The 12,307-nt window shown below is 41.9% G+C and overlaps 1 protein-coding gene across 3 annotated transcripts in view; it reads right to left on the bottom strand.

The window, feature by feature from the left end:
* Positions 1–12,077, bottom strand: part of GPCPD1 (glycerophosphocholine phosphodiesterase 1) — a 65,781-nt gene extending 53,704 nt beyond the window's left edge. The window contains exon 1 of one of the 3 annotated variants that reach the window (XM_045980403.1): positions 11,961–12,077. The gene's annotated coding sequence lies outside the window, so the exon portion shown is untranslated. Of the gene's footprint in view, positions 1–2,252; positions 2,446–11,960 lie in introns of those variants that run through there. The other 2 variants (XM_045980404.1, XM_045980402.1) reach the window with 2 other exon arrangements.
* Between the last annotated feature and the right edge of the window lie 230 nt (positions 12,078–12,307).

The raw sequence follows: 12,307 nt of genomic DNA, 5'->3' as shown, positions 1-12,307 counted from the left end.
TTAACCAACTCAATTTGTTTTATATATAACTGTCATTTTGTGCCTTTTTTTTTTTTAAGATTTTATTTATTTATTTGTCAGAAAGAGAGAGACAGAGAGAGAGATCACAAGCAGGCAGAAAGGCAGGCAGAGACATAGGGAGAAGCAGGCTCCCTGGCTGAGCAAGGAGCCCAATATGGGACTCAATCCCAGGACACTGGGATCATGACCTGAGCCGAAGGCAGCCGCTTAACCAACTGAGCCACCCAGGCGTCCCCATTTTGTGCTTTTTGAAGATAAATATCAAACAGGATTCTCATCTGAGATTTTGAGTAGCATCTAACTGTATTTTAACACTTTTTAAAGACTTAAGCAATCAGTAAAGTATGACATTGTAATTTACATTCAAGAAACATTTCAGAGTTTACATTACCTGCCGAAATAAATTCTACTTTATTTTTGTGGTCAGAGAAAATATCTCAACACATGACCTTACGGGTTTACCAGCTTGAGGAACAAAAGGGGTATTTAAGCAAACCAAGGTACAGGAACATTTAGTTTAGAGCTAAATTGAGAGCACAGATATTTTTAGCTAAAATGTGTTTTTCTGGCCAAAAAGAACATCTCTGTCTTCCTTCAAATTTTTTCAAAGAAAAAAGTCATTTCCACGTCTTGCTTTTTCCTAGACTCCAGCAGCTTTGGTCCTCATAACTGGCTATAAGGAATATATGAAATGCCTACGTTTTCCTGAGTTAATTTCTGGTCATCCTTTTGGAGGATCACTATGATCCTCCCACTATTCTGACCCCAGTATACTTGAGCGAGTATTTTAAACAAATGTGTGCAAAAATGAATGGATTTTAATGAATAAAGCATTTCTGGAGATTTCACTAAGCCAGCTTTATTCCTGGTTCAACTTTCTAAGCAATGCAGTAAAAGTTTTCCATTTCACTTTGTCTTGATATTATTTCATGTATAGTTCATATACTTTCCCTGATTAGGTTACATACAAGGATTTGATTCATCAACCTAGTTTTTTGTAGGTATCAAATTTTACTCTGTCACTATGAGATTTCTTTTGTGGTCATTATTTTTCTGAACAGAACTTTCCTAAGTCTTATTTTGTCTAGAATACTGGTTCTCTCTAGTTCTTAAGTCCAGAACAGATTAGGCCATGTGCAGTTTTACCTGTTTGCTTTATCCTGAACTATTTGTATCCAGACCATCAGGAGTTGAAAAAAGGACTAACAGCTTGTATTTACTTCTTAACTAAGTCACAACTGTCAAAAATGTAGCAAGAGGGAGAAACATGAAGAGGCAGAGGAGAGGGTAGTTAGGAGGCAAGAACAGGGAGGGTCAGAGAACACCATGAAGAAAACATCAAGTCTAAACATCCTGCGTGGTTCCTATCTTTTTCTATGTCGGCACTACACGGACTCCACAGCTGCCCCCAAATCAAAGAATTCTCTACAATTCATGACTGAATTAATGAATGATTTCCTTTATAACCGGGCAGTGGGGTGAGAAGGGGCTGATGAAGCCCCTAACTGCTCGAGGCTTTCCCCCAGAAGTCACCAAGGCAATCTGCAGAGCCTTGGGCCAAGTGCAGTTTTGGAGAGAAGATGCTCATTTCCCAAAATTGCATGGAGAACAAGGATGTCTATTGCTGGGACCTCTCCTTCGGATAAGAAGGGACTTGGGGTTTTTCTTTTTGTTGTTTTTGCTTTTTTTTTTTTTTCCCGAATAACTGAATTATACAAGCATGCCTGCAACTATGTGGTTAGGCAATTTCAGAAAATAAGCAGTTGCCAAAACACTATGCATTACGCACGGTCGGAGCTAGTAGGGGTAGGCGAGGGGCATGCTGCGGGCTAGGGGTGCACGAACGACTTCAGTGGCAATTTTTGTTTTTTTCGTTCCCGAAGTTCGCGTACTCGTGGCGGTCGTACGCTCTCTGCATTCTGGTACAGGGAGAATCCCGCACTTGACAAATTTTTCAGAGGGGAGCTAAGCACCAGGCAGCCCAACGGAATCGTGGCAGCAAACAATAAAAGTGGAAATAGATAGAGGCTGCCCACCGGCGGACCTGCGCGAACGTCCAGGCCGCTGTTTCCCGGAGGGGGGAGGGCAGTGCCCGCGGGGGCTGGGGCACGCTGCCCACCCCTCGCCCGGCTGCGTCCCCCGCCGGGCCGCCCTGACAGCTCGGCCGCCACGTGAGCTGCCGCCGCGGCCTCCGCACCCAGCGCCGGACCAGGCCTGGCGGCCCGCCTCACCTGCCGGGTCCGCGGGTCCGCACCGTCGTCGTCGTCGTCGCCGCCGCGCTCGAGAGCTAGGGCCGCGGGCCGAGAAGCCGGGCACCCGCCGTCAGTGCCTCGCCAGCGCTCCCCCAGGCAGCCCGCGGCGGCGCCGAGCGGCAGGAAGCGGCTCCGCTCAAACCGGTTTCAGCTGCTCCAGACCAAACCGCCAGGCCACCCCGTGGGGCGGGGCCGGAGGGGAGAGGGGGCGGGGCCTGACGTCACGCCGGCGCCGTCCTAGCCAATCGGCGACCGCGTGCAGGGGGCGGGCCCGCGCGTTCCTGGAAAGGGCTAGCGTCGGCGACCGGAGGCGGTAGGGCATCCCCGGGGTCTCCCCGGCCCGTGCGTGTTTTGCGCAGACCCGGAGGCCAGCTAGGTGCAGCGCCAAAACCCGGACTGGGCTATTAGACGCATTCTTTGGTCCCCAAAGCCGCCTTATGACGACCAAACGTGGAGGCCGGAGCTGCAGTTCTAAATGGCATTTTTTTTGCCGTTCAAAAGTGAGGGAAAATAGCAGGCTTAGTGTTTTCTGGGAACTTTCTTTCGTTACAAAACAGCAAGCACATTTGGACCAAATCTTTTAAGTTGAAAACGAGAATTGAGTGACCTGAGGTGTTGGAGCGTTTATACTTTTGCTACACAAAATCTTACAAGGCCGGCAGCATCACCTGGGAGCTGTCAAAATTGCACTCCCAGGACCTTTTCAGACCTGCCTAATCTAATTTGCAATTAACAGGACGCTCAGGTTGTTTGTATGCAAACTGAAGTTTGAAGGAACTTTTCCGAAAGCAAGACAGACCCTCACAGACCCTCTCTGCAAATGTACTTAATGTTTTTGTGAAAAATCAACCATACAAAAAAAAAAAGTTTTTTCTCTCTTTTGAAGGTCTCAGAAAATTAATCAGCATTTGCCACTTACCTAACTTCAAGTGTTACCTTCCCAGCGTCAAAGTTAACGTCCGGTTAACCTCTAATACAAAATTACATTATCAATATTTCATTCAAGTGAGATCCTGAAAGTTAAAGAACCACCTTTTTAGTGGGTGTTGAACTCTTGCAGTAAGAGATAGCTCCATATTGCAAATTGGTTGAAATGGGCCTACTAAAAAAAAGCATTTGTATTAGATAAACATTAGATTTAAAAAGAGTTTCTAGTTTTATAAATCAAAGCACTCACAACTCAACAACTTGATATTTCAGCTTGGATGAGATCCCACAGCATTTCTGACAATGTTGCCCATTCAGTTACTAAATAATTATTAAGTGCATGCTTTGTGCCAGGCACAGGATGAAATGGTTTTTTGATGGCACTCCTTTTAATCCCAAATTTCTTAAAGAATTAAAATTTCCTCCCAATTATGTACCATTATCTGCTCAAGTCTGCTGTTGTACATTTCCTAATAGCTTGGAGTTTCATTTCTCCGTTGTTAGTCATACTTCAGTGATGGATTTCTTCCCTTCGAGTTTGCTTCCCTTAAATATTTATAATAGATCTTTATTTTCCTGTGATCACCACTTAGTCAAGCCATTGTCTCATGTTCATAGTTCAAGTTGATGGACCCAATCCATGTTCTTTCCTTAAATCCTATTGAAATTATAGAAGAATTATACATATTTGAAAGATGTCATCAGTGGGTTGGAAGCTGAAGAACTTCTTCAAGATTTAAAACAAACCAGTAGCATTAGATGATAGGAAGAATAATGAGAACAGAGAAACATGGACCCATACAGGGGAAGAAGATACTCCCGGAAATGCCATTTTACAAAACTTTGCTTAGAAACTCTTTAATAGTGCAACATACAGATAAGTAACTGCCTTCAGCTCAGGTCATGATTCTGGAGTCCCAGGATCCAGTCCCACATCAGGCTCCCCACTCAGCAGGGAGTCTGCTTCTCCCTCTGATCCTCCCCCTTCTCATGCTCTCTCTCTCTGTCTCTTAAATAAGTAAAATCTTCAAAAAAATTAGTGCAACATATTTAGATTACAACTTATATGAGATATTGAGGTACTGCAATAGAATATAGAGAATATATTCTTTCCTCCTATCACTTCTGTGGAATGTTACAATTTTTCAAAAACATGGTTAATGTGGTTAATTAACTCATATTTTCCAGAGGGGCTCCATATGTATTGAATTTTACAAAAGATTAACATCTTATTTGATTACATAGTGAAATAGGTTATCTCATTTGCCTAAAATCAACACGGCATGATCTCACTTTATACCTTAATTTTTTTGAAGGTGGTAATGTCCCCAGCTAGACTCCAAGATCTGATCTTTACAGCCTACCTGCTTGTACTCGCTGTCGTCTTATATTTTCCCTTAAGTTCTTCCTTCCAGGTTGCCTCTTAACTCAGGCAAACGAAAACCTGAAACCATGCCTTAGGTGATAGCAACCGCCTTAACAAGATTTCCCTGGCCCAGAACACCCAGACCCTTTGAGCTAAACCCCAACTTTAGCCTGTGCAGAGGGACCATGGAGTGATCCCTGGAATGACCTACCATTACTTTTACCTCATTATAATATTAAAATCTCTGGCCAAGGAGGAGCCTCAGCCCCATTTACAGGACATAACAATGTACCTATAGGCATGTTTCTTTAAGGCCCATATTCTACCTTATGCCTGACACTATACATGCTGACAAGGCTTCCCTATCTAAATATTCATCCTAACCCTAAACATAAGGTACCCATTCATCCATTCTTAGGGAGTCATGACTTTGGAAGCTGTCCTATGTCATCTCCTTATTTGCTGCAAATAAAGTTTTTTTGTTTTGTTTTGTGCAACAACTCACTTGGTGTAGTTTCTGTGAGTCACCAAGAAACAAACTAACACTAGCTTGGTTACAGTAATGATATCGATGGAAAAGCTCCATATTTCGAGGCCAGACCTAGACTTGAATCCTGCCCCTCCCCATCTCTGACATTTTGAGTATAAATAATCGTTTTTCATAATGGGGACATCTTCAATTTGATTGACTAAAGTAACTTTTCATCTATAAATAAGGCATCTGTGGGTCCCATTGTGGGTCACTAACCAACCCCACAGAGGTGTTAGCTCAAATTTTCATATTTAGAGTAATAGGATACTACTTGTAAATGACCAATATATTGGTAAAACCAGATATGATGAAACAGTCTCTGAAGAAAAATGACCGCGTGTAACATAAACATAATTACAACTCCGGAAGTCATCTGTCTTATGGTCTCTAGGAATGAAGATGTTGTAAAACTAAGAAGTACAGGGGTGCCTGGGTGGCTCAGTGGGTTAAAGCCTCTGCCTTCAGCTCAGGTCATGATCCCAGGGTCCTGATTTCAAGCCCCACATCAGGCTCTCTGCTCAGTTCCCCCCCCCCCCCACCGCCTGCCTCTCCGCCTACTTGTGATCTCTCTCTGTCAAATAAATAAATAAAATCTTTAAAAAAAAAAAAACTAAGAAGTACAAGTTACTTCAAAAATGCTGAACTGAGCCATTTTGTTTTTAGCCTTTTTCACTTATTATTTTTTGTCTTTCCAAATGCCTCTCAGTCTCGTGCATTCTGCATTAAAATGGACTCCCCAAGGGAATTCCCATTAGGCTCAAATTGTTCAACAGTCGACTGGCTACCATTTTATCATTTTAGTGAAACTATTGATGACTGTCCACAGAATGAGCTGTTGTCCTCTGGGCATATCCTTACTCTGAACAAAAGGACTCTAAGAGCACCACTACCACACAGCGGCCTCAAAATCCCAGCTGCTCCGTCCAGGCTGGCAGAGCGCCAGGGAGCTGGGAGTGAAGTCAGGAAGGCAGAGATTCTTGGCAATAGTAGTGCATTTATTATGTGAATGGTTTAGATGGGGGAGATTAGAGGCAATGATTCTGCTCTCTGTTGTACTCCCAACTTGTTGGCTTACGCCGTACCATTGTTATTTTTCCTATAAAACAAAAATGAGAGTGAGAACTAACACTTGATTGCTTTTATCTGTTATGTCTCTACTTTGCCCTCCTATCATTAGGCTCTCAATGGCAAGGACTCTGTATTATTGATCTGTACATCCCAGCACAGTGCTTGGCACAGAGCAGGTATAAACATGCTTATAGAAATCACTGAAAATTTCAGGAAAAAGCATGAAGCAAGTGTGTCATTTCTAGATGTGAACATTTAATACTAATGTTGTGTCTACCCACTGGGGAAGCAGGGATTCATGCTATGGTTTCCGTGGTATGGCTTCCCCTTGCACTCACATCACTTCGTCTTAGGAGAGTACTGCTCTGGCTATCAACACTAACACTGAGTTAGATGACATTCTGACCCGCAGCCATGGACGTGTGGCTCACATATCAGTGTTGCTTTAAATTTAGTTGTGAATACACACCCTCATCCAGCATAGACCTTGCACTCCCTGTTACTCCTCCATTGTCCTAATCATACATGTCACATGTCCTTCCTGGCCCAGATAGGCCTCTGAGTTTGGATTCCAAGGCAACAGAACAAAGTGATTATCCTAGTCCAGCTAGGCTAAAGAGAACCTTGTCTTCCTTTCATGAAAATAAGTGTATGCTGTGGCTACGCTCCTTATTGCATTTCCTCCTAAATAAGCAACTGTAAGTCCCAACCCAAGGGGCATGGAGAAAGGGTGAGAATCGTCCAAACCAGTTGGGATTCATCCACTTTCTGCAATCAATTAATGTGACTATACATAAAAATGCTAAGCCCTCAAAAATTAAAATAATCAAAATATTTTCCTAAAGAAGAGGAAAAAGACACCAAGGACCTATGAAAGTGATGGTAGTTAGAATTAGGGGGGCATATTGTTTTCTGAAGATCTAACTACTAAGCCGGGTTTTAAAAATCTGATTAAGAGGCTCAGCAGGTTAAGCCTCTGCCTTTGGCTCAGGTCATGATCTCAGAGTCCTGGAATGGAGCCCCGCATCAGGCTCTCTGTTCAGGAGGGAGCCCGCTTCCCCCTCTCTCTGCCTGCCTCTCTGCCTACTTGTGATCTCTCTATCTCCATCAAATAAATAAATAAAATCTTACAAAAAATTTTAAAAATCTGATTAAGTGGCCTTCCTTTATTTAATACAGACATCATATCTATGATTCATGGTTAGAGGACTAAATTCTAGCGTGTGTAGTCAACCAAAGTCCATCAGAAATGGAAATCATCTCCCTGATGATTTTCTTACCCAGCTAACAGCAGAAATGAGCATTGATAAATTCAGCAATTTGGCTTTAGAGATGTTTACTGAGTCTGGGGAAAGAAGACAGATATTATAGTTTATTATAGAAAAATTCTACAAGAAAATGGCCTCTGAGCCTGAGAAAGCTTGTCATTAAAATCAGTGGTTATTTCCTTAGGTATCAGATCAGGGCCCAGAGAAGCTACTGCTAAGTCACCAAGTCACCATTCAAATCATAGAATTATGGCCAAAGCAGCACCCATTGTGTAAGGCAAACAATCCAAATTGTTCTATAGATAAAAACTCATTTTGGAAATTTTAAGGAATTCAAAGACCTAAGAATCCTGCAATAACCAAAAATCTCTTTCTGTCCTCAAAATAGTGCTGATTTCACTGTGTGCTAAACTCAGCCTAACCAAGATTCCCTCCAGGATATCTATTATCTATTTAAATATTGTTGGCGTATGTTGTCTGGGTTGTATAAACCAAGTTGTCTCAGAAACTGTATTATTATGAATCTACGGTTTTAGAAGTCTTCCCCTTTGCTTGCATCAAGTAATTCTCCAGTTACATGGCCTAAATGCAAGATGGTGATGGAGATGATGATGGTGATGATGGTGATAAGGAGGAGGTGGAAGGAAAGGAGGAGAAAGAGGACAAGGAGAGGAAGAAGAATTCTTAGAAGAAAATGGCTAAGAGGGGCACCTGGGTGGCTCAGTGGGTTAAGGCCTCTGCCTTCGGCTCCAGTCATGATCCCACGGTCCTGGGATTGAGCCCCACATCAGGCTCTCTGCTCAGCAGAGAGCCTGTTTCCTCTCTCTCTTTCTCTGCCTGTCTCTCTGCCTGCCTCTCTGCCTACTTGTGATCTCTATCTGTCAAATAAATAAATAACTAAATCTTAAGAAAATGGCTAAGAAGGAGAAAAGAAGGTCAGGAGATTTATTCTCCATAGTCTGCTTCTCTGAATTAGATTCCACCACCTCCCCCAATTTACCCCTTCTCTTTTTAGTACCCCAATGGCTCTCCACCATTAGATAATTTTTCTTTAGCTAGTTCCCTCTACCTCTCCAGTTTTATTTCTGACCCAAGCCACTTCTTTCATTACCAGTCATTCTAAAGGATTCAGGGTCTCCTCAATCTAGATCTTTGGCATTCAAGGTTCAATGTGTGGTTTTTGAGTCAGCAGCACTGACATTCCTTGGGAGCCTATTACAAATGCTGACTCTCAGGCCTTACCCCAGACCTGCCAATTCAAAATTTCCATTTTAACAAGAACTCTGGGGATTCGTATGAACAGAAAATTTGAGAAGATCCCTTAAAAAACACTTGTTCACTGGCCATCCACAACCCACCCACTTGAACCAAGGTAAAATTATCTCTGAGAAGCAATCAAGTGATCTGGTGCTCATCCTGGAAGCATTTCCTTGTAAACACCCTCCTCCCTTCTTCTTAGTTCTTCCATTATGGATGTGACAAAACTTTCTGTGGGTAAATCTGCCTAAGTAAATGTCCCTCACAACCCGACTGAACTCTATGGAAGGTATTAGTTTCTGGTTTTCAATCCCTTCTGCCCTCCCCAACAGAGACTGTAACCTCCTTGAAGTCAAAAACCTTATCTTCTTTCTATTTTGAAGTCTCAGTGCCAAGAACAATGCCTAGAAGATGGCCTTGATGAATTCTGTTGCCTGAAGAAGTAAAAGACTGACTTTTAGAGCCCATCCTATCTTATAATTAGACTCAGCCACTTAAAGGATCATCTAATCTTTAGTAGAGTTTTAAGGGATTTCAGAATCACAAATCTTGAATCTCACATGACTTTAAATTTGGCACAGGGTTGAGCACTAAACTCCTCTCCATCCTGTTTCCCCCGTACAAATTAGCTCCCGATCCTGTTTCCAGTACAAGAGATGCCCTGAGCCAAAATGAAGCAATCTGTCACCTTGCTATGCCACTCTATTGCCACAACAGGTTACACTGTGTGCGGTGCTTGGGTCTTTGAGGTTTGAGGCCAAACACAACTCTCTTCCTCCCAGGCCCCAGGAGAGTCCCATTTGACTCTGATCCAAAGACTTCTCCTAGCAGCCCATGGAGCAGTTACACCCAATCTCTAGTTCTGTGGCCTTCCACCACTTCAGTTTCCCAGAATCCTTAATAAGGAGGCAATCACGGAAATCATCTGTTTCTGTGATAAGTGTTTATAGTACACATTGTTGGAAGGATATGAGGAAATGAGAGCTCTGGCATGTTAATCCTTATTGAATTCATTGATAACACTTTTTTTTTTTGGAGACTATTTGGATCACAGCTATGAAAAATTTGAGTGTACATCGTTTTCAACCCAAAAATTGTACTTCTAGAAATGTATATTTACAGAAATACTAATACAGGCACATAAAGATATACCAAGAATATTCATGTAGCATAGTTTGAAATTGCCTAAAACAGCCCCCCCCCAAAAAAACCAGAAACAAAAACCAAAAGTAAAAAGTCAAGCAAGGTAAACATCTGGCAATGGGAAGGGTGACAGTAGATACTTAAGTGATGCTTATTTATTTGCACATGAAAGACACAGCCACTGCAAGGATGTGATTACTCCTCCTGTACCCACTTGGAAAGATATTCACAGTCTATTTTTAAGTTAAAAAAAATGGTAGAGTGCTTATGACCCGCTTTTTAAAAAAGTATATGTTGATAGATAGGTAGACACACTTATAGCAATGGATGTTGCTATCATACTTTTTAAAAGGCTGAAGAAGTGCACAAAAAGGCAGTGGGGCTATATGATATTTTGACTTTTTTTGCATTTTTCTCAGGTTTTCAAAGATTCGATGTGAATAAATGTTAATTTTTTAAAAAATATTTTATTTATTTATTTGACAGAGATCACAAGTAGGCAGAGAGGCAGGCAGAGAGAGAGGAGGAAGCAGGCTCCCCGCAGAGCAGAGAGCCTGATGTGGGGTTCGATCCCAGGACCCCGGGATCACAACCTGAGCAGAAGGCAGAGGCTTTAACCCATTGAGCCACCCAGGCACCCCTTTAAGTGTTAATTTTTTTATTGTGCCTGAGAACGATAGGAAAGATTTTTCATATACAAGCACTCTAAACTACAAGCCCATCTTCTAAATACTGAATTATGGTAACAAAGGAAACAAAAGTAAAATGAGAATGTAAAATTTGGGGAACAAAAGAAAAGTATCACTTCTTGTTTCCACTGAAAATCTCAGTCAAATCAGGCAGAGAAATGCCATCTACCAAAAATAGCATATCCTTGGCATGCAAACCACAAGCGCCCCTGTATGTCCACGGTAAGTATTATGCACACATAGCTCTGCTGTAGCCCTCGGAGGAGAGGCCCTGCTGTCCTTTGCAACATAGCGTACAACATAGGGAACACTTACCAAAGACTGGGCTTGGAAGAAACACATTAGCTTTCCCTAATAATAATTTGTCTGACTTTGTTCTTTCCCCATCTCTCTTGCAACATTCATGGGAGTATAATTTTTAGCCACTATGGGTGTCCTGACTCTGAGCCTTGGCTGCATCTCCTTTCTTAGGATTCCCACTCCAGAAAAAAAAAAAAATCATAGTACACTCGAGTGACAATGACATTATTATTCCTCTAATTTATTTTAAAAAGTCATTTGTATACATCGGTATGCAACCTAAGCTCCCATCATGATTCAAACAAAATTGCACTCAACCATTGCTCAAATACTTCATCACTGGTAAAGTATTTCATATGATCAGCCTGCCCTATCCAAATCATGGTTCTGCAGAACCAGAATTTTGCACCAATGTTGTTCGCAGTTAATATTTTTATTTATTTTTTTTTAAGATTTTATTTATTTATTTGACAGACAGAGATCACAAGTAGGCAGAGAGGCAGGCAGAGAGAGAGGAAGGGAAGCAGGCTCCCCACTGAGCAGAGAGCCCGATGTAAGCCTCGATCCCAGGACCCTGGGATCATGACCTGAGCCAAAGGCAGAGACTTTAACCCACTGAGCCACCCAGGCGCCCCGCAGTTAATATTTTAAATTAAATTTTAAAATTTTCTTCTTTTTTGCCAATTGGTACTATCTAATGTTCTACAATGAATATTTATTGCATTTGAAACAGGGAAGAACTGCATACCAGACTATGTGCTAAGAATTTTACATGCATTATTTTATTAAGCCCTCCCAACCATCTTGGGATACTCATATTAGCCCACTTTGCAGCAAAGGAAACAAAGGCCCTTGAGTTGAAATAACTTGCTGAGTTCAGGTCCCTTACCTGGCTTTGTATGAACGCCTCATTCTTTTAGGCACTCAATTTTATGGCCTATAAACCTAAGATGTCTTCAACCTCATCAAGTGCAAAGATTAAAAAAGAATGTCAAATGTGAAGGAGTTCTTATGTGAAACACTCAGTCCAAAGAACACATCGTTTTTAAGTTTCTCTATAGATGTCAAGTGTAACTATTAAAATAAATTCCTAAGCAATAGCAGACAGGAGCTAGCTCGTGAGTCGGTTGTGCATACCTCTTTCCAACTTCAAGTTCACTGTCTTTAAGGTTGGTGACTTGAAATGAACCACGGTGGGTGTCGGAAACCAGCACGCACTGCACATCAGAGCTTTTCCCTCCCAAGAGTTGGTTGTTGGATATTTACCAGCACACCACAACGCCTAGATTGAAAGATAATGGATTTACTGGTTTGGCTCAAATTCAGGTTTTATTTATGTATTTAGGGAGAATGATTCATCACTTGGCTCTGCATGTCATGAGGTCTATTTTCCCAGTGCAATGTGAAGGAATTTCAAGAATGGCTAAAAAGCCCCAGAAAAAGATTTTTCCTATTTCAGCTGTTTCAATCTGATTAGAGAAACA

Source organism: Meles meles, chromosome 16, assembly GCF_922984935.1.
Source record: "Meles meles chromosome 16, mMelMel3.1 paternal haplotype, whole genome shotgun sequence".
Lineage (NCBI taxonomy): Eukaryota > Metazoa > Chordata > Mammalia > Carnivora > Mustelidae > Meles > Meles meles.
Note: the sequence above shows the minus strand (reverse complement) of the source record. Positions and strands in the feature narration are given on the sequence as shown.